Below are 26,275 nucleotides of genomic sequence, written 5' to 3' on the forward strand. Positions count from 1 at the left end.
TAGTGAAGGCTAATGTTCCTAATTATGTGTGGTTAGCTGATGTAATACCCTGCCTGGTTAAATTTTCTAAATTGTTATATGACATTTGCAATGGCTGTGTGGCTTTGCTTCTTCATTATTCATACGCCTCTCCTCTTCTAGAACACAGTTTACCTTAAGAAGAGCTGTGTTTTTGTGAAGGAACTGAAAAGTGGCTTCTTCACAGTTTCATTTTGAAAAGAAAATACACACACAAAAAGGAAAAAAAATGTTTTTGCTGGCCTTGTCTACCTGTATTATTGCTGTATGCTCTAGGTGGGAGTGACAGCACTGAGATTTTGTTCAGCCTTCCTTCCATCAAACCGACTGCAGCAGCAAGATATTTCAAGCTTGACAAATGGGTTTTACATGGACTTATTGAGTGATCACCCAAAATCCGAATGACAATGTTATTAAAAGAGAAACAACACATCGTTCCAGTTAACAGTGGCTAGCAATTAATTATGTTTTCTACAAATCGCTTGCAAAAAAAATGAAAATGACATGCAATGACTTTTCTTCATACAGCTCTGACACCTGCTGTGACACAGAGCTTTGTTTTATGAAGCAACCACAAAAGTGTCTCTGCAGGATGCTGCTGCCAGACTGTAAAACTCATTCAGGAAGTGATGATCAGAAACCTCTGCTCTTTATTGGGAAATAGATATGAAACCCCTCACCATTCCAAGAAGTAGACAGCATCTTGAAGATAAATTCAGAGTGTGGGAGATGGAGGAGGGTTAAGCTTTTGCTGTTAGATGGAATGTAGATGGAATGAGTCACACCAAAAACATTTGCGGTCATATTCTTGTATTTATTTGTGTAAGCGCTTTGAAAGAGGTTTCTTGTTTCATAATCAAATTGCCTGCAAGGTTTATCTCGATAACTTTGTAAACACTGCATGTAAGTCATTAGCGTAACTGTTTCTAACAGTTGTGAAGTTTCTGGGGGAAGGGACCAGCTGCTGGGCTTGTCATTGCTCATCCTCCAAGCGTGACATCCTCTGTCCCATGCTGTGCGGCATGGGCGTTTAGTGTGCCCCTGTAAATGATGGTGGAGGCAACATAGCGGAGCAACAACGGCTGTCACTGTACATTTAGCAACAATCTCAAAACTGCCCATCTCAGGATAAGAAGAGGTGCTGTAAAAACTCACCAGGCTATTTTGTTTAGATTGTTCAGATTTAAATAGAGGATGCTGCCGATGTTTAAGCCGAGCAGTCTCTCTTGGGGATGCTATAATGACACCTTGATAAACACAGCAAGTGGTCCCAATGACACTGCATGTATGTGTACTTGTACTGCTAATATAGAGATGTAAATTATAGATATTCTATTCCATTTGGAGAAAAAAAGGAAGTCTGGAATAAAGAAGGCTAAGATAACTCTCCAGGTAAAGGTTATTTGTTGTATATATTTATTTGTCTTATAGGTGTGCATGGCTATGTGCATGTGAGAAACAGAGGGTAGGGTAGTTTAAAAGAACAATATAAAACAGCAAGGGAAATATCGATTGCAGTCAACCTTAAGAGTGTTGAGAGAAGCAGGCAGGAAAAGCACATAACGAATCTGAAGAGAAGAGATGAGGCAAGACAAATGATACAACCATTGGCCAGAGAGGGATAGAGAGATAGAGTAAGAGATTGAGAGATTGTCAGAGGCAGAGCAAGAATGGAAGAGAGTGGGTGTGCATAGCAGAGCTACGAGCACTGCAGTACATTGCAGTGCCCAGCCCCCGCTGTGTTCTCTGTTCACCATCCGGTTCCATGCACTGAAAAGACCCCTGCAGCAGCAGCAGAGCGGCACAGCATAGAGAGCTGCCTGCTGGAGAACGGCAACCTGACAAAATGCCGTTCACCCTTCGGTGTTCATTCTTTGCGTCTGGTGATGCACGGATTTTTAAAGAGCGATGGAAACATGGTGAACGTGACAAAACAGCCGACCTGCTCCTGCTAGCGCATTGCCATGTAGAGAGAGGGAGTAGTCAATTCAGAGTCAGTCCCTGGATTATGTAAGCATATAGCACATTCACTTTGCTGGGTACTGACTGAATGATCCCACCTTCTCTGGCCATGGTTTCCTCATTAGGAACATCTGCCTCACTGTTTGCTTTTGTTCAAGAGGTAGCATCTTTGCAAACATAGGAGAGTAATTTATTGAAATTGCAACTATAGGGAAGCCAGCCAGATAAACCTTTAAATATCTGGTGTTTGCATGCCTTTGGCTTTATATTTTTTCGATGAAGGCATGTGTGGCAGATATGAATTAACAGTACCAGGAACAACTCCCAAGACCTTTACTTGATGTGGGCTCAAAAACAAAAACCCAAAAGAAAACACTCCTTAGTCAGTTTAATGTCAGGCAGAGTACAGTATGGATAAATAACTTAAACTGTAGCCTCACACTTCAGTTCTGTAGGATTAATTATTCAGCTTTTGGCCAGCCAAGTAGTACTCTCTCACTGTCACGCATAAACACATGCACGTGCACACATGCAAACACATGCATGCAAACACATGCATGCAAATGTAAAATGAATCTTAATCATGTGAGAGGCTGTAGGAAACGAAAGAGAAGCTTGTTTCTGCTTCCATAAACAGTTGCAACGTTTCCATCCCACTGCCTGCCTGGGGGGTGGTTGGCTGGAGTGTGAGAGCTTCCCCCATTCTACGCTTTCTGCTTTCCTTCTACTTTGCTGATGTGGCTGATTCAGATTGCGTAGTGTGGACTCTCTCTGCTTCCTGTGACACGACGTGATTGTGCTCAGTAGTGGTTGAGTCAATTACACCTTGCCAGACAGGTGTTTGAGCTGTTAAGTGTGTTTCCTCGCCACATCAGACTGTGTTTGCTTCTGATTTGCACTGAAAAATCAGCACTAGGCTTTGGAAATGACACAATATAAATATGAGCTGCTTGTGAGTCACACTGCAACTAAAGATAGTAATACAACTCGCAATCATTATAAATGTACCCATTAGCATCAGATGCTTACTCTATTGCTGGATTGTAACATTTCTTTCATGAGGCCATCTGGTACAAAAGATCAAAACGGTGGTTTAGAAATCGATTATTTAACCTACTTATGTTTCACACATTTAATCATTTCAGCTTTTAATATGAAGTCTGACAAAAGGAAGAGAGAATTGCTTCTGTCCTGTCTAAGTGTCTATATTCACAGAAGGAAAATGTTGTCTTTGACTAGGGAGCGTTGAGAACGTAGTCTTGAAGAGAAAAAGAGAGAAACACTCATTTGTGGGTTGGTTGTGACAGAGAGAGTGGAGAAAGCAGTGGAGTATTGTAGTGTGGGTGAGCTGCAGTAGGGATTTGGAGTGCTGCATTGAGCTGCATAATTAATGTTAAGAGGGTGGAGCTAAAGGCGGAGATAACGTCCCATGAAGAGCAAGCCGGCGTAACACTGCCGATACAGAAATAGCCCTTTTTGTATAGGTGGAGTCACTCTTTAAGAGGCACAGACAGACCAGTATGGAAGTGATATCCTGATGGAAAACCAAGTGGGCACACTCAGTCTTTTAGTCCAGCTCCATGTCCCTGTCCCATCTGCTCCCCTGGCCCTCAAAGCCAATCATTCTTCACTGAGCTGCGTCCCACAGCCAAATGTCTCAATGCTGGCTGCACTGCTCTGTTAATCATCCAATTTGTAGAAAAACACCTTCCTATATGACACATCTGGTGTAGCTCTTATCTGCTCTGTTTGAATGGGACACTGAGGAAGGAGGAGGAGTTGCTTTAATTTCCATATTAAGTCATCATCTTTACAGATTCTGTGTTGTGGGCTTTTTTTTTTTTAACATGGTGAGATTGTGTTGACATTTTTGCAGGAAACCTGCTGTTTTTAGTCTCTTTGTATTCAGAGACATCCTCTATTCTTCTCTCCGTAGTTTTATTTTTAAACACAGCTTCCCTGCATTAGAATCATCTGCCTGTTCAACCATTTAATCACTTCACATAGACATGGAACCTTCATTTACATTACTGTACATGCAATATGAAGGTTTGCTAGGTACTTATAGACTGAATGAATGTCTATGGAGGCATACATTTAATGCATTCTAAAGTCTGTGAACATATTGTGCATATGACTTTGTAGAATCTGTAGGAAGGGAAATTATTTTTATAGCAGAGACCTTCTGGTTTCTAATGTTGTTCTCTTGTAGTTGCATGAATATAAATCAGCCAACTACTACTACTCTTTTGGTGTATGAAAGAAGGATTGTATTTGCTAAAATACTTTGCCTTTTATATCCTTTTTCTTTTCTTTTATGTGTACAACCAGCAGATGAACACAGGAGTCATGGGCTGGATATCTGTAGGTTATACCAGAAACCATAAAAAGCTGACTGTTGCCCCCAAGGGCTAATTAAGCACACTGCTCGATGGATTCCCAGATTCAATAACCTCAGGCTTTGACATGTATAAATACGTTAGTCTTGGGTGCTGTCAGAGTTTAGGAACCTGTTTAGATTCACTCTATTCAGGAGGCTGTTTTCTGACCAGATCTATATCACACTCTGCTTGCACCCAAACCTCATCATCACTGCAGATATTCTGAGTTCTTGGCAACTATTCTGCTGAAGCATTCCCAGCCGTTATGGCCTCACTGCTTTAAAGTAAATCTTTACAGTCTTGTAAAATAAATATGAAAGTGTCCTCTGTATTGCCCATATGTTGTATTTTATATCCTTTTTGATTTTCTGCTCATGATAGTGCCACTCTTTTTTGAAGTACGCCTGCCAAAAGCTACTCTGGAGATCCGTCCTTGTCAAGAGGGTTAAGGGATTGCACAGAGGCATTTGAAATGCATCCCCTGAGCTCCAGGCCTCTCTATATACATTTAGGAAGCTGGTACTAACAACAGTTTCATTCTAGAGTCAGAAAATAACACTAAAATTACAACCCCGACGATATCTGGTGCAAGTACAGCCTTTGAATTGAAATTAATTCAATTGAACTTTGAATATAGAAGCCAGAGAAAGGTACAAGACTATTCACATCACTGCAATAACAGTTTTGCTTTGGAGCCATGATTTGATCTGCCCAAATAATGACAGTGGACATTATAAATGTCTGTCAACAGCTGTCTTTATGGTAACACACCCCCAGGGTCTGTGTGTGTTTAAAATACAGTTTTAAGGGCTTTGTGTGTATTTACATCTATATTTTTTCATCTGAGCCTACTCCAAAAGGCATTTGGCAGCACAATCTGAAGTTTTTCTCTTTTTCTTTTTGCGCCTCAGAGAAACAACACAAAGCCTCATTAAATATATTTTTCTGGCCCCTGAAATCTTAGAAATGAAGAGACATTTTCTCTTTTCTTTCCCTCTCCATTCCCACGGGGTTTTGCAGTGGGAGAGCCGAGTTGCCATTTCTCAGTGTTGCCAAGTGAAGATCTGCCCATCTGACATGCAGAACGCTCGGAGCGGTGCAAACATCAACAGAAAACCTTAAAAAAAGATTTTTTTTGTTCCTCTTTAAAATAATCCCAAGCTTTGAAATTTCTACTGAGTCTGAAATGTCTTGAAATTAATTTAGACCGCAGGCTGCTGTGAAGAGTTTTATAATTTTGTTGTTCCATGTAACCTGCAAGGTTGTGTGATCTGTTTGTTTACAAATCAGGTATACAAGAATTTGTGTTTTTCATTAGAGGAATACTGAAATGTAATCAGTCAGAGAGAGAAAGAAGGAAAGAGAATATTTTAGCTGCGTGAGTAGGTGCTCAGCAGGAGAGCTGCTTCTTTCTCTTTGAGGCCAGTATGCAGGCGAAGGACACAGAATACAGAATCAAAAATCCATGTGCGCATTGCTACGTGTACCTATTGGTTAGAGTAGGCGATAAGAAAGAGTAATACGCTTAAAAAATGAAAGCAAGAACATGTTTTACTCGTCATATTATCATCTGTATTTTACATGAATATATTTCAATTTCTGTACAGCATACATTTGCCATTATATAATTTATAGATGATCACTGTGTATCAAAAGAAAGCAATACTAAATGTATTGTACTATGAAAATATAATCAATACCCACACATGTTGATCCCACACACCTTCAGTAATGTTGAGGTCCAGATTCTGGGAAGGTCAGTCCATGACTGTACCTTCTATGCAGGCAGGCTTTTACTGTATTAGCAGCGGTGTGTTTGGGATCAATGTCATGCTGAAAAATGAAGCCGTTACCATGCCAACACTTTTCCAGATGTAATGATAAGTGGATCAAAATGTGAATGTATTTTTCTGCAATTATTATTTGATCAATTTTTGATAAGATCCCCAACCCCACTGACTGACACGCAGCCCCAAACCATGACAGAGCCTCCACCGTGTTCCACAGATAGCTGTAGACACTCATCGTTATCCCTCTTTCCTGATCTCCTCTGTACATTGATGATGATTTAAACATTTTACATTTGGATTCATCACTCCATAAGACATGTTATGACTGATATTAAGACCAGTCCCTGTGTTGTTTGGCATACCTCCATCTCTCTCCCCCCATTTTGCTTTCTTAAGAATGGCATCTTCACAGCCACCCTTCCATTGAGAACATTTCTGATTAAGTTTGCTGGAGTCTTCAGATAATAGCTTTGCTTTGCAATAGGCTGCTAGTAACAAAAGCGCATAAAAACATGCAGGCATTTTATGTGTACACAAAACACTGCTTCTTCTCATGAGTTAGGTACATTTTTTTTTATCCTTGAGTGATTCGTTGGTCAGTGTCAATTGTCTTAAAATACTCTGAACATGATCAGGTACAAGGACAGGACTGAAAATGAGTGAACAAGCAAAGAAAAACTGTGCTTTTAGACCACTTGGCTTCTTGGAAGCAAGACATATGAGATTTTTGCACAGCACTGTATATAACATTAGCCATACTAGCAAATGATGCCTGGGTTTGACTTCTAGTGCGTTACCATTGTGTTTTGTAACTTCAGTGCACCAGTAAAGTTGTGCGAGTGGCAGGTCACTTATGTTGCTTTATAAAGCTGAAGGTGCTCCACTGGGTGTTGATCCATCCTTTTCACTCATTCACCACTCAGGTCATTGTGTTGCTGTCGTTCCCAGAATAAAAGATTCCTAGTGTTCATTTGTATTCAGCTAACGTGTTTTCAGTGAGGCTGCATTTCAGAGAGGTGTTAGAAACAACCAGAAACAATTGTCTTTAATCTAACTTCCCTCTACAAAGACTGAAGTGAAGAGTATTTGTGTGTTTTGGCTGTGTCTTACCGCCAAGTTGAGGAAATCTTGCAGATTCGATCTCTCCCAAAGAGATTATTGACTTGACAGCAAATTGGATGGTGCCTCCAAGATCGTGATGGAGGGCTGCAAAATCTATTTTGCACGAGGGACAAGACATTCATTGGACTATATTGATCAAAATTATTGCTCTCATGCTTTGTCCAGTTCTCTAAACCCTCTCACGATATTGTTATGTGGAGAGCTATATATATCTGTGAATATATAGTTTTCGCTGTCTCTATTCTTATCTGGAGAGTCTTCCTGAATCACTGCTCAAAAAGCCTCAAGACACAGAGATCCACACTGTACGTCGTCTTACAAACTGTGTATCTTTTTTCATTAAACAAGAATGCTTTGAGAATCTTAGCTGTGTTAATCGCCAAGAGGCTGCGTGCGTGCAAGTGGTTGTGTAATATCTGACAACTCAGGAGGAAAAATAGGTAAACAAAATGGGGAGAAACATCAAGATGCCACTGCTATGATCTTTTGCCGTGCTGTATGCTGAATGCTGGGGGTTACCATGGACTAATGTGTTTAATTTTTCTTTGGATTGTTTTTTAATGAGATTAACTGCAAAAATATAAACATTTTGTTACTCCATTCTCTTCCTTTATTGAATTATTGAATGCCAAGCAATTGTTATTACTGTTTATACCTTATTAATGTGATATTTCAAATAGACATCCAGGGCCACTCAAGAATTCTTTTACCATCATCTCCATCCCCAGGTTTCCCTTGTGTGTTTGTCTGCTGTAAGCAATGGTTTGTCAATACTTGACTCTTTAGCCCCAGCCTAAACTGGGGACACTCTCACATGACTATACACAGCTCTAACCAGTAGTCTCAGTATGGCATTATCCATTACAAGGGAACCATCATTTTGTTGAATAAATACACTAATTCTAAACTATGTGTCTTCTATCATGAATCTTTAATGTCATTAATTAGATTAGGATCACATCACTTCTTGTAATACACCTGATACCTTCTTGGAGAAACTAAAAATAGTGAAAACCAGAAACAGGAGCAATATAGTTTTCCTATAAAAGTAACTAAAACCTTCACATTATTCTACAGTGTCTATTTTCAGTGTGTTGTAAGTCATCTTGGAAATCATCCATTGTTTTTTTTGTTTTTTTAATAACAAGGAGTCTGCTTTTCAGTCTGTATTTTTGTCATATGGAGTTCTGGAAGTGATGTGGATCCTTGTGCATTGTCTGCCGTTATGTAAACCCGACTGCAATTGAGAGGCATTCAATGCAGTGCAGGGCACTGTTTATCTAGGACATGGCTGGTTTGTGCCCCCTCATTGGAATGCATTTGAAACACTGTGAAAGAAAGCGTGATATTTTGCAGGGTGGGGTGCTCTCTCTCTCTCGCTCTCTCTCTCTCAGACTTATGAAAATGTCCTTGACACAGTGGGCAGTTTTTTTGGTTAGCTGCTCTGCCTTAAGAAAGATGGTGAAAACACACAAAGACCAGGGTAGAGGCAACTCTAACACGTCACACTGGTGGTTACTTTGGGTGCCTGCAGGGACAGAGGTGGAATGTAGAAGCAGATGTAGAAATGTAGATGTTATTGTTATGTTATGTTATGTTGACGTATTTAGATTAGCTGGAGTGTATCAGGGTTATGTCTGATTTCGGCCTAATGTGATAGATTAGTGTCGTCTTGGAAAAGAAACCTGATCAAATGCAGTGTTCCGCTGTTTTCCACGTCATCCGGCCAGTGTTGCTGTCTTTCATGACAGATTATCGCCTGACACTACAGTCCTCAGCACATTTATCACACTTGAAGGCTTCTTGAAAAGTTATGCCCCAAAACATCCCCCCTTCTTATTGACATAACTCTTACCCAGCTCCATTTTCACTGTTGATTTGTCATGCTCTTTGATCACTGTCTGGGCATTACTTTGCTCTTTGAATTAGTTTTTACCCATGAGATAAGTTTGTGATGCAGCAGAGAGCAATTCGAATTTAAGCGTTGTCTTTGGATTTTTAGAACTCTATGTTGTTTCACCTTAGTTAGCATTGGTAATGTTAAATAAGGTTTGTGTATAACTACACAAGTTTCTTATAGTCGTACAACAATGCTGCACTTAAATACATGAGCTGAAATATTCATATTTGAACTGTTTGACATCAGTTGTTTTCGTCACTTACATTTTATTGTCTAAGCAAATGTTTATTGCAGAATGCTCTGAATTTATCTCTATCTTTGAAATAGACAAATGAAATACTTCTGCTTTAATATTTACTGTCATGATCATCATTACAGGTAGTACGATTTCTAGTGGCAAGCAAAAATGGTAAATGGCCTGTATTTATATAGCGCTTTTCTGGTCCCTAAGGACCCCAAAGCGCTTTACATATCCAGTCATTCACCCATTCACACACTGGTGATGGCAAGCTACATTGTAGCCACAGCCACCCTGGGGCTCACTGACAGAGGTGAGGCTGCCGGACACTGGCGCCACCGGGCCCTCTGACCACCACCAGTAGGCAACGGGTGAAGTGTCTTGCCCAAGGACACAACGACCGAGACTGTCCAAGCCGGGGCTCGAACCGGTAACCTTCCGATTACAAGGCGAACTCCCAACTCTTGAGCCATGATCGCCCCAATGATGAAGTACAATCAATTAAAGTGCACCTGTCAAAAAAAAGGAACCGACTCCCACAGTGGGGGTAACCGCATCATGTCTTGAACGTTTTAAAGTTGTATGGCTGATCTTGCATATATAAAATGAAACCAAATTATGGAAATTTGTTTGTTGTTAGCAAAAAGTGGTTAACTTCTCAGCTTGGCTTTATCTGAGCTGTCAAGCCTGTTGTCTGACTCCATGCTGGCCTGAGCTCTATGGGAAATTAATGGTGACTAGCTGATTGCGCTGCTCTCAGTCTGAAAGCAAAGTGAAACTGTGAATTACAGAGTAATTCATGCATACACTGAAATTGACATTTTCTCCTTATCTAGTTCCCAGCATGTGGCTGAAAAGTTGAAGAATCTCTTTACAAACGCTCTTTTCATTTTTGCAGTCTCACCATTTTCATATTACAAACTGAAGAAGTGAATCCAAATTGGAAAGTTAAGCTGCAATCGAAGTTAAACTGTGCAGTTTGTATTGTGCAGATTTTATAAAGCTTGTGGTTAAGCTGCCACTGCTTGTGGGATTTTTCAGGACACAATGTTGGAGCAAAACTGAAGAGCAAAACTCAGTAGATGGAAAACTGAAGCGCTGATTTGTGAAACATTTGCGTTGTGCAGCATTTTACAGCATCTGCTACTTGTTGTTTTGTTTAGTTTTTGTTTGTTTTGGCCTTTCCAGAAGCACGTCTCTGTTAGCCGAGCCTTTTAAATTCATAATTTTTACATCTAGATACAGGCATTAGGAAGTACAGATCAGACAGGCATGAAACACTGAGGACATACTGGCTGGAATTAGATCTCCTCCAACTCTTTGAAGCCAAAATCATTCACAGATATCAATTTTTAATGAAAATATTGGTTGACATTAAGCTCTGCCAGTGGCACTTTTTTGTGATGATGCAATGTGTTAAATGTGGTGGAGTTAATAATTTAGTGCTGCTGTTTGGAGGTACAGTGCTGTTCCGAGGGCCACTGCTTAATAAATTGCTGAATTAATGTGGGAGACATAATTTTGCCTCTTGGTTTCAGCCACTAAAAAGTAAAACGTTCTTACTTAATTTAACTAAAAGGGAGCAATGTAGCAGAATTTGGATATAAAATTTGAACAGTAAAAGTTTATCATTGGAATCTTTGGACATTAATTCTTCTAGTTAATGTTGCTTCACTTGAATGTTTTAATGCTGAAAATGGAGCAGTTTTTCCGCTGGCACTTATAAACTTGAGGCATCGACCTGTTAGTAAGACTTGTGACAGCTTAACTAGTTTAGCTTAGAGAGCTCATCGCACACGCACATGTACATGAGTCATCTTGTATCTTGCAAACAAACTCTTAAAACCATTTGCATATTCATAGATTTTTCTGTTCAAAGACAGTGGAGAAATGGGCACCATAATAGGAATGTCTAACCAGGTAATGAAGGCTTTTTTTATGGCAAAAACTATGTCAGACACAAAGCAGAGTGTTATTCTTTTCAAAGCAGTGTAATTTCATGTCCAGACATGCCTTGGGGAATCCTTTAAATCAACATTTTAAAGGATTCCCTGAGAGAGAGGGAATGGGTGAAATGCAGCCAGTGTCTTACATGAAGACATCAGGAAATGTAAACACAGCAAATAATTAGACTGTCATTCGCTGACTGGGTGAATGGCAAAACAGAATATTGAGTCTGGCATGCAGAATAACTGATAATCAACAACATAATGAGAACCGCATTGACTCTGTGCATTTCAGTTTGGGACATAATGCAGTTCACAACAGGGCGTTTTCTTTTAGACATTTTCCAACAGACTTTTTGAATATGGAGGTTTTTTGGAAAGCCTCAGCTAATACTAAACCAAGTCATTGCGCTTTGACAGTTAACTAATGGAAGTGATGCTATTTTTACTACATGGAGACATTAAGTTAATTAAAGAAGAACCCACAGAAACCAAGCTCACTTTGAAAGATTCAGTTGGTTCTTAAACTGATAACAAGATAGTTTGTGTTGTTTTATATCAAAGTAGTGGAATATTGTGATAAACTCCACTGTTTATGTGCCCAAAAATAGCCAGTGAAGCCATAGCTTTGTCAGCGATTAGTCAGACATCAGGCAAGCCAGCCCTCAGCCCTAAGAATGAAGGCGTTGCATTATTGAAGTCTGAATATGGGATATTTTGTCTCAGGAGGAGGTTAAGCATTGCAACACTAATGAAGGTGAGGGAACCAGCAACGAGAGGGAGAATCATCTTTAAATCCCATCTTGTGGACGATGAATATTTGATGACATATTTTTTTTAATACCCTTTTACAGCCAGAGAAATGTTGGCACTTTTTTTTGCACTGCTTTCAGCTCAGGTCAGACTGCTCATATTGTGTATATTGTGAAATCATTTGTTAATACAAAGCATAGGCATAAGAAATATCTAGAGAAAAAGCATTGTTTTACCTGCACTGGAAATCACCCTGGACTTATGGATCAGTGTTGCACTACACTCCTGTGCACACAGCAACCGTTGGCTTTGACAGGCAGCAGATGGTGTGCTATACAGTGATTTACTGCTGCATAGCCGGGGGTGCAGTACTTTTTGTGAGTCTTTACTCCTCCTGAATAATTGATGGAATACTGTCAGTTGCCTGTGTAGGATTTAAAATATTGCCAATCGAGTGGAAATATTTGGTATGTGTTATGTGTTTCTTCAACGCTTTGTGGTTTTTAATTGTTGGGGCATTTGCTAACATCTGTTGGGACGCAGTAAAAGGTAGAAATGATGGTTGTTTTTATTGTGGACCGAATCCGGTCCCAAGGCTACCTGTAAAATTGGCATTGTTTAAGCAACAAGATTTATTTAAGGGAACTCAGTCACATTACAAGTGGATTTGATGCATTTCATTTTGTAATCATTAGCATGCTTGAACATTAGTTTCTTCATCTCAGAGAGAAAATAAATTTGTCGCATCACTGTTTTTAGTCCCTAATGTTTTCTAGTTGGAATGACTACAGCACTGGGCCCTGCAGTTGTTGTTTGCAGTTCCAAAAGTGACATTTAATAAGCCCCTTTCACAACTGTTTTGCTTCCTTGTTAGCATTACAACATCACGCTGGGATAATTTGATGGACTCATAAAATACACCCGTGTTAGCAAGCTCTGGCTTTTTAGAGAATTCAGGATGATTCTGGCTAACAAGTAAAGCAACTTGTGGTAACATCTACCTGCCAAGCCTGAAAAGTACTGATGCCTTTTTTTGCCAGCTGACTCTGACTGCCAAAAATGTCTGACGGTTCTACTACAGCACAGCATTGGGGTAATTTGCTTTATGAAAGGAGTCATTTTTTCATATCTTGTAAAAGAGATTTGTTTTTAGGTAATTATACTACAGTCTGTCCATCAATTTGTATGTTTGTCCAGTCCTGACTGAAATGTCTGAACAAATATTTCATGTATTTAGCCAAGAGGTTAAAGACCAATGATTTTGGTAACTGCTTTTTTTGTTGTTGTTTTTTTTATTTTGAAATGATTGCTATAACATTGGATGATGACTTGATGAGCAAATGGACCGGTTGTTATATATTGCTTTTGTACTCTACTCAACCACTCAAAAGGCTTTAAACAACATGCCTCATTCACCCACTTACCCACAAAAGAGATTTCTATCTAGAATTCACGTGGATTCACACTCAGATTATGCACCGAGAGGAACTCAGGGTTCAATATTCCAAGTAGTAGATCTACATCTACCTCAGGTCTACCTCCTGAGCCACAGCTATCCCAGTGTCATTCATCAAAATTTTAATTAGTCCAGTGTTTAGGACCAAAGATCCACAAGTCAAAAGACATTCTCAACTGTCCCCCCAAATTAGTATATTATTATACTTTACCAATAATAAAGTATCAGCCTTCAGGTGATCCAAAATGTTGCAGCGAGTGAACTGACAGGGTCTAGAATGACGGAGCATATTTCTCCCATATTGGCTTGTCTTCATTGGTTCTCTGTTAAATGTAGAATCAAATTTAAAATTCTTCTCCTCAAATTCAGGGTCTTGAATAATTATGCCTCATCTTATCCTAAAGACCTCACAGTACCATATCACAGTGGTGTACTTTGCTCTCAGATTGCAGCCTTCCTTTCTTAGGATATTTAAAAGTAGAATGTGAGGCAGAGCCATCAGCTTACAAGCCCCAGGAGCTGGTTCTCGGGAACCAGATCCCAGTTTGGATTTGTGAGACAGACACTGTCTTTACTTTTAAGATTAAGCTTAAAACTTTCATTTTTGGTAAAGCTTATAGTTAGGGTTGGGTCAGGGTGACCCATCCCTTAGTAATGCTGGAAAAGGCCTAGGCTGCTGGGGGCTTCCTTATGATGCACCGAGTGTCTTCTTCCCTCCCCTCTTTTAACGCTACACAGGCATGTTTCCACAGTGTGTCTTTTGTCTCATCTCCCTCCCTTCAACCCCAACTGGTTATAGCAGATTGCTGCCCCTTCCTGTGCCTGATTTTGACAGAGGTTTCATCCTGTTAAAAGGGAGTTTTTCCTTTCCAACGTCGCCAGGTGGTTGCTCATCAGGGTTGTCTGATTGTAGTGCCATGATCAAACAGTATAAAGCGCCTTGCTACGATTGTTACTAAGACGCTATATAACTAAAATTGAATTGAATTGAACAAAAAGAAGCAACAACAGACTCACACTGTACTGCACTGAACTGCAATTTCAAGACAAGTCAATTAAAATACCATGATTACAAACATGTTAAAAACATTTTGGGGATTCAAATTGAACTTGTATCTATTGGTGATCCAATTCCTTGAAGTTCATAGCAGTCAGCTGCTCCAAACTGATAAGTGCAAATTACCATAGTGTTTCTAAAAGGCATCGATTGGTCTTGTCTTCTCCTTCTCTCCTTCCATTGATTGTTGATCTCGCTCTCAGATTACGAGGCCATGCGAGGGCAGGTAATAATACACTACTGTCTGGCTGCAGGCACATCCCTTATGTATGCCTTCTGATCTATGAATTCCTCTGTGTTTGTTGTTAAAAATTCTTTTATAAATACATGTTAATTACATTACGAAGAAATGTGGGTTTAATAAAAAATAAATCCAAAGTATATGAACCAAGTATAAATGGGTCATAAATATAAGCTATGCTACAGAGGAATAATTCAACTGAAACACATCTTTTAGGTGAGCACACCAGATATTTAGACAAGCTTGAAGATCTTCATGGCACGTAGGCTTAAACATCAACCCATCCTCAAAAAGACCCAGCAGAGGGTGACAACTGAATGTTAATATGATGCTAATGACATATACATTGTCATATAATTAAGTCTTGCTGGTTGTTTTTATTGACAGAATGAAAGAAGCGACACCCTTGAAGCACAGCACTGAGATTTCTTATTTTAATTAGTGATGGATCTTTTAAGAGCACGTCTACCTTTCTCTCCTCTTCCCTTTGCAACTGTGTTTCAAAGGTCATTACCTAATTTAGTTTTTAATGAACACTTAATTGAAAAAGACTCCGTCTACTTTACAGATGATCTCAGTTAAATATTGCAATGTTCTTAGGTCAGATCTTCCATTGCTCAGGTGGAGACAGTGACTTTGAGAAAAACGTAATGGCATTAGTTTTGAAAAGTAAGTAATATTTCTCTCTAATACACAAGTGGATAAATCATCACAGGAGGGCAAGACTATATTGAACCCATGTAGGAGTTTTAATTTAAGAACGTGTACATTAAAAACTTTAAGTGAGAAGTCACCATGGTGGGAAGAAACAACTTGCAGTGAGCCTTATTAAATTCAACATGCTGCTATACAGAGGAGTTCCTGACTGTGTGTTTGAGTCACAGGCGACAGAATATCTCTTTTTTTTATTTCATCATTTAGGATTTTAGGATTTATTCAGCTTATTAGATGGTTCAAATACTCTGATTGTCTCTACTACATAAATTTATTATTATTACAATGATATTTTTCTGCTTTTTGCTCTGAGCTATAGCAGTGCAGCGAGTCTTCCTTGAGTACAACAACAAGATTATGCGGCAACAAAAGTCAGTTTTTATGTGGTGCAAGGAGATCATCATAAGAGGTTAGCTGTCAAACTCAATCTGCGTTTGACTAATGGCTCAGTGGTTTCCAACAGTTGGTCCTGACTTGTAATGGAGTTCACTGATGCTGTGAAGGTGAATGATCCCCATGAGCAGCCACTTTGCTTGCCACTTGCGGCTTGTCTATCCCTTGTCCTACAATACCTTTGACCGCATTACAAGGAGCAAAAAAGCACATCCGCCTGCCTCTGACAAGTTTCGAGTTTGTCTCTGCATCTTAATGTTGTTCTTTAACAGGATGCTCCTCAGTCTCAAGTATTTCGGACCTCCATATGATAGGACACGATCAAAGCACAAAGGATATATATTAAACATAATGGTTAACTGCTGTGTTGGTTTTCAGCAGACATGTGGCACCCACTGAACTGTAGGAGTATAGATTGTTCCCTCAGCTATACATGGGCCTTGGTAGGTAATATGGTTTATTATGTTGAAAGGCCTTGTCCAAAAGAAATCGGCGCTTGCGGAGCACATTACTAAAATCTATTTGACATTTATAAGAGTTTGTTGGTCCCCTGAGGACTTTGTTGTTTTTCTGTCGTCACACTGCTCTCAGGAAGCACGTAATTCAGAGACACTGAAGTCTGGAGGCTTTTGAGTGGTTCATCTTTTTTTCCATTTGTCTTTGCATAGATTGTCCTCTTTCATAATGGTCAACCAATTATTCCCATTACAATAATTAAATCACAACATTTTATAGTTGGGTGTTCCACCTAAAATAACATAAGAAAATCGATACTTTTCATTATGTTCCTCAACCATTTGTGATCTCTCTTTCTGTCTAATGTGGTCTGTAGTGTTATGTTTCATTCGCTGGGCAGATATGTAGGGAAGCAATTAATCTGAAATGTGTGCCATTTTGTCCCTGCTGTTGACCATTTCTTTGGGACTGGATGACGAATTGCCTTGTTTCTTCACATAAACACAGTTCTTGTCTCTGAGTTAAGCCAGTAGCCAGAGGAAAGTAGGCGCTCTCCGCCAGGATTTATGGACAGTAGGTTTGTGAAAAATAGTATTTGCTTCAAATATGTGAAGTCAGATCATTGTTTTCCTAAAAAGTCTGAGGAAAAATATGGTGCAAAAAAACAAATCATTCTTGTTGATGTTTAAGCTGTGTCATGCAGTTGATGGAGCAATTACTTTTTAACTGCTGCCAGATAGGACATTGAAATTGATTTGACGCAGCCATTTTAAATTTAACTGAAATAGATCTGTAGCCACAGCAGTTTTTTTCAACCTATGCATCTAAATTAAATACGATCTAACCTAAGCTTAACGCAGAGCAGTCCACAATAATGAGAGCAACATCTTTGCTGAAGGGTGTTAGGTTATTCTTTCATCCTTGTATGTGTGTAGGTGCTACAGCTATGCAGAAAACTAATCACTCAGCAGCAGTCAAAGACAAGAGATGGGCTGTGAAGGCATTATAATATTGCTGTAAAATGTTGTTGTGATTCCAAATCAGAAATGTTGAATCCTCATATATTATACCATGGTGCCCTGCAATTAAGACTTGGTTAAGGTAATATATACTTTGTGTCTGACGAGATATCTACTAACCAGATTGTTTTTATGTTCAAGCATTTCACTCATTTCAGACTTGTTTGTCTTTAATTAGCTTTACAAGCTATTATTTCTTGTTACTGAGATGGTATTACCCATTTTAAATTATTTAATGCTTGAATTAACAGAATTATGAGGGTGTTTGATCAACAGTGACAAGTGCAAAACAGCTTTGTCAAAGTCAGATTTTCAAATTATGTGCATCTTTTATTTTTGATCTCTTCACATATGCAAATAATGCCCAAATTGAATTCATTCTTTTATTATCACTCTTATGGTATTTGTATCAGTATTCCTTTAGACTAAATACAGTACTTCACAAATCAAGCAATAGCTCCATCCAGTTATGAACATAAGCATTAATTCTATCCTGAAAATTTTCTACATGCAACTCGACTTTAAATGCATTTTATGTATATTTTGAAAGTGCAAGTAGATCTATCTTAGTCAAGATTACTTATTTAACGGTCTTGTAGTGTGTCAGAAAGTTTTGGTTTTAGATAATGGTTTTGGGTTTATGGACTAAAATGTCATGCTGAGTTCTTCTGTTTTTGTTCCATTATGCCAATAATTCAGTTTTTCATGTTGCACCTTACTTCATGCTAGATTAGTAGGGCTACGACACCATGAGTGCAGTGGGTTGCTGGGTTGATAATGACCCCTTTTGTCAGCATGAATAGCAGTTGTTGTTGTAAGATGTTAGATGTCTCATATATGCACTTCATTTCATTTTAAAATAATTTTAATCAACTCATATATATATAGTTTTTCCATGTATCAAGACAAATGTACTTATTTCATATAGTTTTGAGATAAAATCACCAAAGATGTAGCTTCATCTCAGAAAAATTGTCAAGAAAATTAAAGCACATTTTCCTTCAAGTGTTTGATTTACAGTAGACACACTTTTTTAGTTACACCTTGCTAGCAAAGGGTTGGACCCTCTTTTGGCTTCAGGACTGACTTAATTCTTTGTTGCACCTTGTCGCCTTTCCAGCATCTTGTTGCATTCAACAAGGTGCTGGAAACATTCCTCTGAGACTTGACATGGAGCTTCACGTAGTTGCTGCAGACTTCTTGTTTGCACATCCCTGATGCCAATCTCCTGTTGTGCCAAATCTCAAAGGTGCTCCATTGGATTGAAATCTGGTGACTGTGAAGGCAGTTTGAATACAGTGAACTGACTGTCATCTTCAAGAAACAAGTTGATTGAGTTGTTATCCTGCTGGAAGCAGCCACCAGAAGATAAATACAATATGGTCATAAAGACATGGACATGATCAGCAACAGCACTCAGGTAGACAATGAAATTTAAAGATGCTGGTACTAAGAGGCCCAAAATGGGCCACAAAATACCCCCCACACCTTTACACCACCACTATTAGTCTGAAACATTGATACAAGGCAGGGTGAATCCATGCTATTGTTTATGCCATATTTTGACCCTACCTTCCAAATGTCACAGCAGAAATTGAACAGAACAGTCAACGTTTTTCCAATCTTTTTGTCAAATGTTGGTGAGACCAGAGTAGCACCCAGTGAACACTCACTGAATTATTTTTCTTTTTTTCCACAATCTTTTTTCACTGTAAAACCGAGGAATGATTGTGTGGAAACCAACCATTTCATGTTCATGTTTCCTGGCCATTCTGGTGCTTGTGATTGTGATTTGTGATTGGCTGATTAGATATTTACATTAATGAGCGGTTTGTCAGATTTACCTAATGAAGTGGCGAGTGTGTGGGGCTTTCTTCCCCCTATATTAATGTTTTGGGGATTTTAAAGTAAACATCTCATAAGCTTGTGGGATGAATAATATCCATTTCATCCGACTGACTACAGATTTATGTGGATATTTATCTTTAGCATACATCATTTATTTCTAGCATGTATGAAGAATCTTTTGAAGTATTTTGCAATTCTGTTCTCACTTATCAATAAACATAGTTTAGGATTGAGCTAAGAATTCACTTTAGAAATTTCTGATAAAACAATAAATCAACAAAAAACAACAACAACAACTACAAAACTGACTACTCTGCCCCTAACACAGCAATTATCCCAATATTAATTCAACATTTACTTAACTCAGCTTTTACTGTACCTTAATATTAGGTCCAGGAAGTATAGTTGCTAGCTTGGTTTGTTAGCCCCCTGGAAAGCTAATGATAGGAAATAAAATTTTACAACACAAATCATACAAACTATAATACCAGCGCTAGTACAGCATTTGGACAATAATCTAACAAAGTATTTAGGCAATAGAAAAAAGATGCATGTTAAGGTTTTCATGAACTGACAACATGCTGGATGTGTCAACATCAGTTAAACTATACCACTATAAATTACCACTAGCAACAAAATGTCCAACTGAACCAAGCTGTTGGTGTCAGAAGAGCCGTGGGAGCTGTTTTTTAATCCTTAAAATTCTTGAGGGGTGACATGATGACAGCAGAGCTTTGGTGGGCTTATAGATAAACCAACAGTGGTCACAGCATATCAAGCAAAAGGAGATCAGAGGCTTTGCTCTAGGGGAAAAAAGAAAAAAAAACATTGCCAGGTGTAGTAAGTTTACAAGTCACAAAACATTGTTTAATATATTTTTGAGTATCCTGCAAATACTAATGTTGACTTCCATTTTTTATTCAAGATCAAATGATATTTTTAAAGTTATAAAATGTTTTCATTCTCTGTTTGTTTACTCACTGTATGGGAACATAAAGAAGCCAAGGAGTCACAAATTTTGTGTTTCTGCTGACTGTAAAAGCCTCCCGCAGTCAGCAATCTGTCATGTAAGCAGCCACCCATCACGCTCTTCACCTCTCACACTCTGGGAAACAGTATGGGCTAAAAGTGAAGCCCATGGCTGCCTCCACCCCTTCCTTTATATTCAGAAAAATGGTGCACTGTGCCCACTGAGCTGATGAATGAAAACCTAAACATAGAAATTCCTAAGGGCCTTAAAATTTATATTCCTGTCCATCTTATTAATAAGAAAAATGATTCGTCGTTATCTTGGAAGTATATCTATGCACCAGTGTTAATCAAATTTAATCAGTGCACATTAACAATTGTTTTTAGTGTCAGTTAGTAAGACATATGTAATCTTAAAAAGAACTAAATAATTAAGGTATGCACTTTTATAAACCATCACCTGCCATCACAAACACACCTAAGATGATTGTTTGCCATTTTGTTAGGGACGCCTCTTCAACTGCTTATTAAATGTACTGATTCCTCTATAGCACCTTTTTACTCTCCTTTACTCAAAGCACTTTATACAGCACACCACATTTGCCCAAGCACTTTCTTATGTTTTTCAGTGCTTTCTAACTAACATTCACACGCCGATGGATGGAGAGCAACTTGGGAGGGAGCCAGGGATCGAACCACCAGTCTTCCGATCAGCAGAGCTACCTGACTAGAGCTTAACAAAATATCTAGTCATCCAGTCACATGGTAGCAAACCAATGCATTTAGGCATGTAGATTTTATCAAGACAACCTGCTGTAGTTCAAACCAAGTATCAAAATGAGTAACTGGGTTTGAATGTGGTATATTTGGTGTTCATAGCTGCTAGAGGTCAGAGGAGAACAGCCAGACTGCTTCAAGATGATAGGAAGGCAAAACTAACTCAAAAAACCACTCGTTTTAACAAAGGTATGCAGAAGAGCATTGCTGAGTGCATAACACATTGAACCTTGAAACAGAAGACCAGACTGAGTTCCACTCCTGTCAGCTAGGAACCATAAACTGAGACTGCAGTCTGCACAAGCTTACCATTGTTGGACAATGGAAGACTGGGAAAACAATGTCTGTTTTGATGAGCCCAAATTTTGCTGAAATTTTAGGGTCAGAATTTGACATAAACCATATGAAAGCATGGATCCGTTCTGGCTTGTATCAGTAGTTCAGGCTGCTGTTGAACGGTGTAATGGTGTGGAAAATATTTTTTTGGAATGCTTTAAGCCCCTCATTTAAATAACCCAACCTGCCTGAAATCATGTCCTTCCCTTTGTGTGCACAGTCTACCAGTCTTTTGGTGGCTGCTTCCAGCAGTTTAATGCGCCATGTCACGAAGCTTAGATCATTTCAAACTGGTTTCTTGAACATGACAGAGAGTTCACTGTACAAAAATCGTCTCCATAGTCACCAGATCTGAGTCTGATAAAGCACCTTTGGGATGTGGTCGAACATGAAATTCTCATCATGGATGTGCAGCCGACAAATCTATCTGATGCTATCATGTCAGTATGGACTGAAATCGCCGAGAAATTTTTCCAACATTCCTTCAATTTCCTTGTTGAAATTCTGTGTTTTAATCAATGTCACGAATAAGAATAAAGCAGTTCTGAAGGTAAAAGGGGGGTCCAACCAAGTAATAGCATAGTATACCTAATAAAGTGGCTGTGAGTGTATATACTTTTCTACACATGAATAATTATAAATATTTAAAATATGTATATTGCCTTTTTTCTATTTCCAATTATGGACTTGAAGACTGAATGTTCTGAACATTTACCATTTCAGTCTTTTTAACAGTTTCTATCTCAGTTAGCTGTCTTTGCATTACAAATGCGACCTGATACTTAAGAAATTGCAAATGACAGAACTTAGAGATAATCTACGTTAAAAACTCAGTGTCACAGCATTTTTATATTAATATCATTATTTCCTGCCTGTCAAACTCTATTTGAACAGCTATCTCATATCAAATCGGTGTTTGTAAGCGTGCATGCGTGCAATCATTCATCTGTGTACACTTATGTTTATGTGTAAATGCGCGTGTCTTGTGTGTCATGCAAAGGCCAATTCTTTAATGTGTTTGCCTGCCTTCTGGCTCACTGTTAAACCCCTGCATTGCAGCACTGCCAGTGGGATTTCAGCAGGCACGGCCCTTCTCTCTCTCTCACTCTCTCTCTCGCTCTCTCTCTCTCTCGCTTACCCGCCATCCTCACAATAGAGAGATTAAATTTGGGCCAGATCCCTCCTGCGTGGAAAGCTCCTTGCTCACACATGCACATCTTCCAGTGTTCATATGCTACGCTTCAGAGACCCAGGGCAGCTGAGAGCCCCCAAAAGTCTCCTGTAGCAACCGTCATGGAGAGCCACGTGTCTTGGAGACAGACAGAGAGAGTAAGAGACTGAGAGAGAAAAAGAAAACATGGGATCCTTCGGGGCTGAGCAATTCAAGTGCTGTCTGAAAAGCTGCACAGTAATCTCGTTAAAGAATGGGAAGGCTCTTCATACTGTTTGACTTTTCCAGTTGTTGCTGGACTACATGGTACTCCTTACCAAACAGAGATCATCCAGGGAAAAAGAATAATCAGAGGATTCTTTGTGTTAGATGTCAGTAAGATTTTATCAACTTATGAATTTAGAAATTTTGCAACTAGTGATATTTTGATGATGAGTGTGTGAAATATTAACACAAGTAAAATTTTGTCTTAATGTAATAGCCGATTGGTCATCCTGCCCCTGAAATTTTGCATTGTTATCATATGTTTTTAAGTATATTAGTAAGCACTGCAGCAAGCTAATGCTAAAGTCCCACTGGTAAAAAAAACAAAAACAAGTGGTTGGAGACCACAGCACAAACACAATTATTGCAAATGTGTGAAATGAACTTGGAACTGCATTACCTTTGAAATGGTTTGTTTGAAATGGTTGCTTTAAAGATGGAGACCAGATCTTTGACTGCTTGCTGTTAGTTGCCATCTTCAAAGTGACATTGATGCATGGATGTGGTGATAAAGTGACAGTAAAACTGAGTCAGTCTGCTACGAGTCTGTTATCAGTTTGCGACTGATTAGGGTGAAGTTGGTAATAATACGTTGGTTGTTGTCAACATAGACAGATGTTCACACTGAACAGAAATTCTCATTAGTTACTGACAATCAATTAAACTACTAATATTAGTTTCAAGTACAGTCAGAACATCATAATTTGAAACAGAAATTCCTCCACAAATAGCGACATAATTACTGCAAGTCATAATTTAACTGCAAAAATGACATTTTGACTTCACTTTTGTATAGGAATATACCCAGAATACAAGTTGGCAACCAGCTGAGTTGAGTCACCTATTGCAAAGAGACGTGTTGCAACTGAGTTGCAGCGATCAATGAAGAATGCTTGCAACATGCTGGCAACCTGTCTGTGTTTAGAATTATTTGCAAACCTTTATTGGTTGGACTGAGTGAGATTGCAGTCTGAGTCAGACTTCAATTGTTTGGAGACACCAGGCGGCCTGTGCAATCACCATGCAATTGAATTATTGTATTTCGTGTATCTTGCATGTCACATCTAGCAATTAGTCAACTGTAACTCTAGTTCATGTGCTACAAAAATAACAGTTGATGATGTATATTCTGTGCCATGTTGTAGTGTGATAAACAAACTGATTGCAATTACCTAGGTATCTGTACTATAGTTGACCTTGGTCAATTTGGCTCGTCATGTTCATTTTGATAGGAGTCCACTGCCAGTATGGTTCACTGATGTGGGCTTATATGGGAAGCAAAAAAACCCCAAGTCATTATCAAATTCAGTTATTTTTCCTCTGCGTAGTTTGGTCCCTTGGGGGCATAAATAGGTGAGGAAGGATCCAATTATTTTCACCACGAGGCAATTCCCTTTAACATGATTGTATCTGTGATTCTGCACATCAGAGCCTGTCTCTCTTGTCAGGTAGCTAATTTATGATGTAGAGTGAGATTTTACTTTCTATTTGTCTTTACAGGGAAAAATCTATTTTTGAGATTTATTTCTGAGATTCTTTTGGATTATGGTATTATATAAGCATGCAGTACAAAAAAAACCAACTTCTCTGTTAAGGTTTAAGGTTGAGATCTGGTTAGATTGAATGTTTTTGTTTTCAGTTTTTGGTTTTTCATTCTGCATTTCTGTCACATTTCTGTCATTTGACCTTTCTTTTTAGGGTACAAAAAAAATGCCACTTATATTCTTGGACTGCTGTAGCGTGAAGCAGTGTCGAAGCACTGCTTTTCTCCTTACTGTCACCAGTGCCCCTCAGCTAGCTGCAAACAGCTCACTTTGACAGTTTCACAGTGTTTCTATGAGGACTGCGGGTATTTCTCTGTGCTGAAAGATAAAAAAGTCTGTACTCTTCTATGTACCTTGAAGTTATTCCTTTGTGTAGTCCTGATATTTTTCATCAGCCATCTTGTTGTCTACATCTGCCTTGGGTGTGTTCACATTAAAAAAAGAAAAAAACACACCATAAAACAGCAGCATAAGAAAAAAATCTCTTTCAGTACTGTAGCTGTGTTAGATTTTCTAGTCTCAGCAGGTCCAAAGAATGAATTGATCTCAGTGGTGATCTTGTTTAGAAAAGTCAAATGAATGTATAACATACACGAAATTCACAGAATAAAATTGGGTTTAGTGATAGCAGGTTTAAATTGTATGGATTGTTCTCCTTCACTGAAGTGCACAAAATGAAGTTGGTTATCTCTCCCTGTGGATGTCTTTCATGATACAATTACAATAAAGCAATTAAGTCCACTGAGTCATGAAATTGATTGTTTTGCCAAAACAGAAGAAGGAAATTGGGCCCCAAATAAAATATCCTCTGAGTTTAAGCATAAAGATGGAATTTGACTGATTGTAGAAGTTCATCAATGCTCTTGTCAGCAAAGTTTGATTTGCAAGATCACTAAAGAACAGATGATCTTAGAGCTGCATCGTAATGGTGGAACATTTATTCGGCTTTGTTTGACAAGTGAATTGATGTGACTTCCATGTCTATATGCTAAATACAAATGTACGTAGATACTAAGCTTAGCTTAGCATCTGATCTGCATTTTTTGGTGCAGATTTACAAAAAAAGGAAGAAAAAATTAAGTGTGATAAACAGTGAGCTTTAGAAATGTTTTTGGAGGTTTTTGTCAGCTTATACGAAGTCAACCAATTCTGGGTGTGGAGAGAGTAAAGAGCTAAAACTGTTATTGATTTTGTCAGCTTGCTCTTGGCCAGAAAAGTAATAAGTGAAATTCCCAAATTATCAAGCAACACCTGTAGCCTCTGACTATTGTTAAAGTAAGGAAATGTCAGACATTTCCTGTTTTTGACACTGATGGTACCAAAGGTGCTGTAGCACCTTTGGAATTCTGAATTCTTCACAAAATTCAGCAAACAATGTACTCCACAAATGGGAGACATGTTGCCTGTGTTAAAATCTCTTATTTCTCTAACCTAGCTCTAAGAGTCGTGGTGAACACCTGTCTTGTTTTTGACAAGAAGTCTGATTTGATATGCTTAAAGGTAAATGCTTTTTCATAGTAAACAACACCTTGGAGATGTTGTGGCACATAGGTTTGGAGACAAACTAAGCAACGATTTCTGTGTTGTGAAATCAAAGCTCTGTTGACTTAGGTCATTACAGTGCCATTACGGTAATGAAAATGAATTAATTCAATAACTGCTGAGCAGTAGTGTGCAACGGATAGCTGTCAGGGATAATTCATTCGTTCTGCCATTTTGGGGATCAAAACAGGATATATCAACTTGTTTGTGTGAAAGAAAGGCAGGCAGCTATCGGTATTTACTGGCACAAAATGATGATGATTTGCTGGAGTAAGATTTTGTAATGTGCACTTTAGGGATACCACTAGCAATATGTGCTCACCGAGTGGGATTTAATGTCATATATTATCTTGAAATGCTTTCAAATCACCCAAGAGA

General features: G+C 38.7%; 1 protein-coding gene across 3 annotated transcripts in view; it reads left to right on the forward strand.

The window, feature by feature from the left end:
* LOC116310894 (synaptotagmin-2-like) overlaps nucleotides 1-26,275 on the forward strand; it is a 62,294-nt gene that overhangs the window by 1,561 nt on the left and 34,458 nt on the right. The window lies entirely within an intron of this gene.

Source organism: Oreochromis aureus, linkage group 20 (assembly GCF_013358895.1).
Source record: "Oreochromis aureus strain Israel breed Guangdong linkage group 20, ZZ_aureus, whole genome shotgun sequence".
Lineage (NCBI taxonomy): Eukaryota > Metazoa > Chordata > Actinopteri > Cichliformes > Cichlidae > Oreochromis > Oreochromis aureus.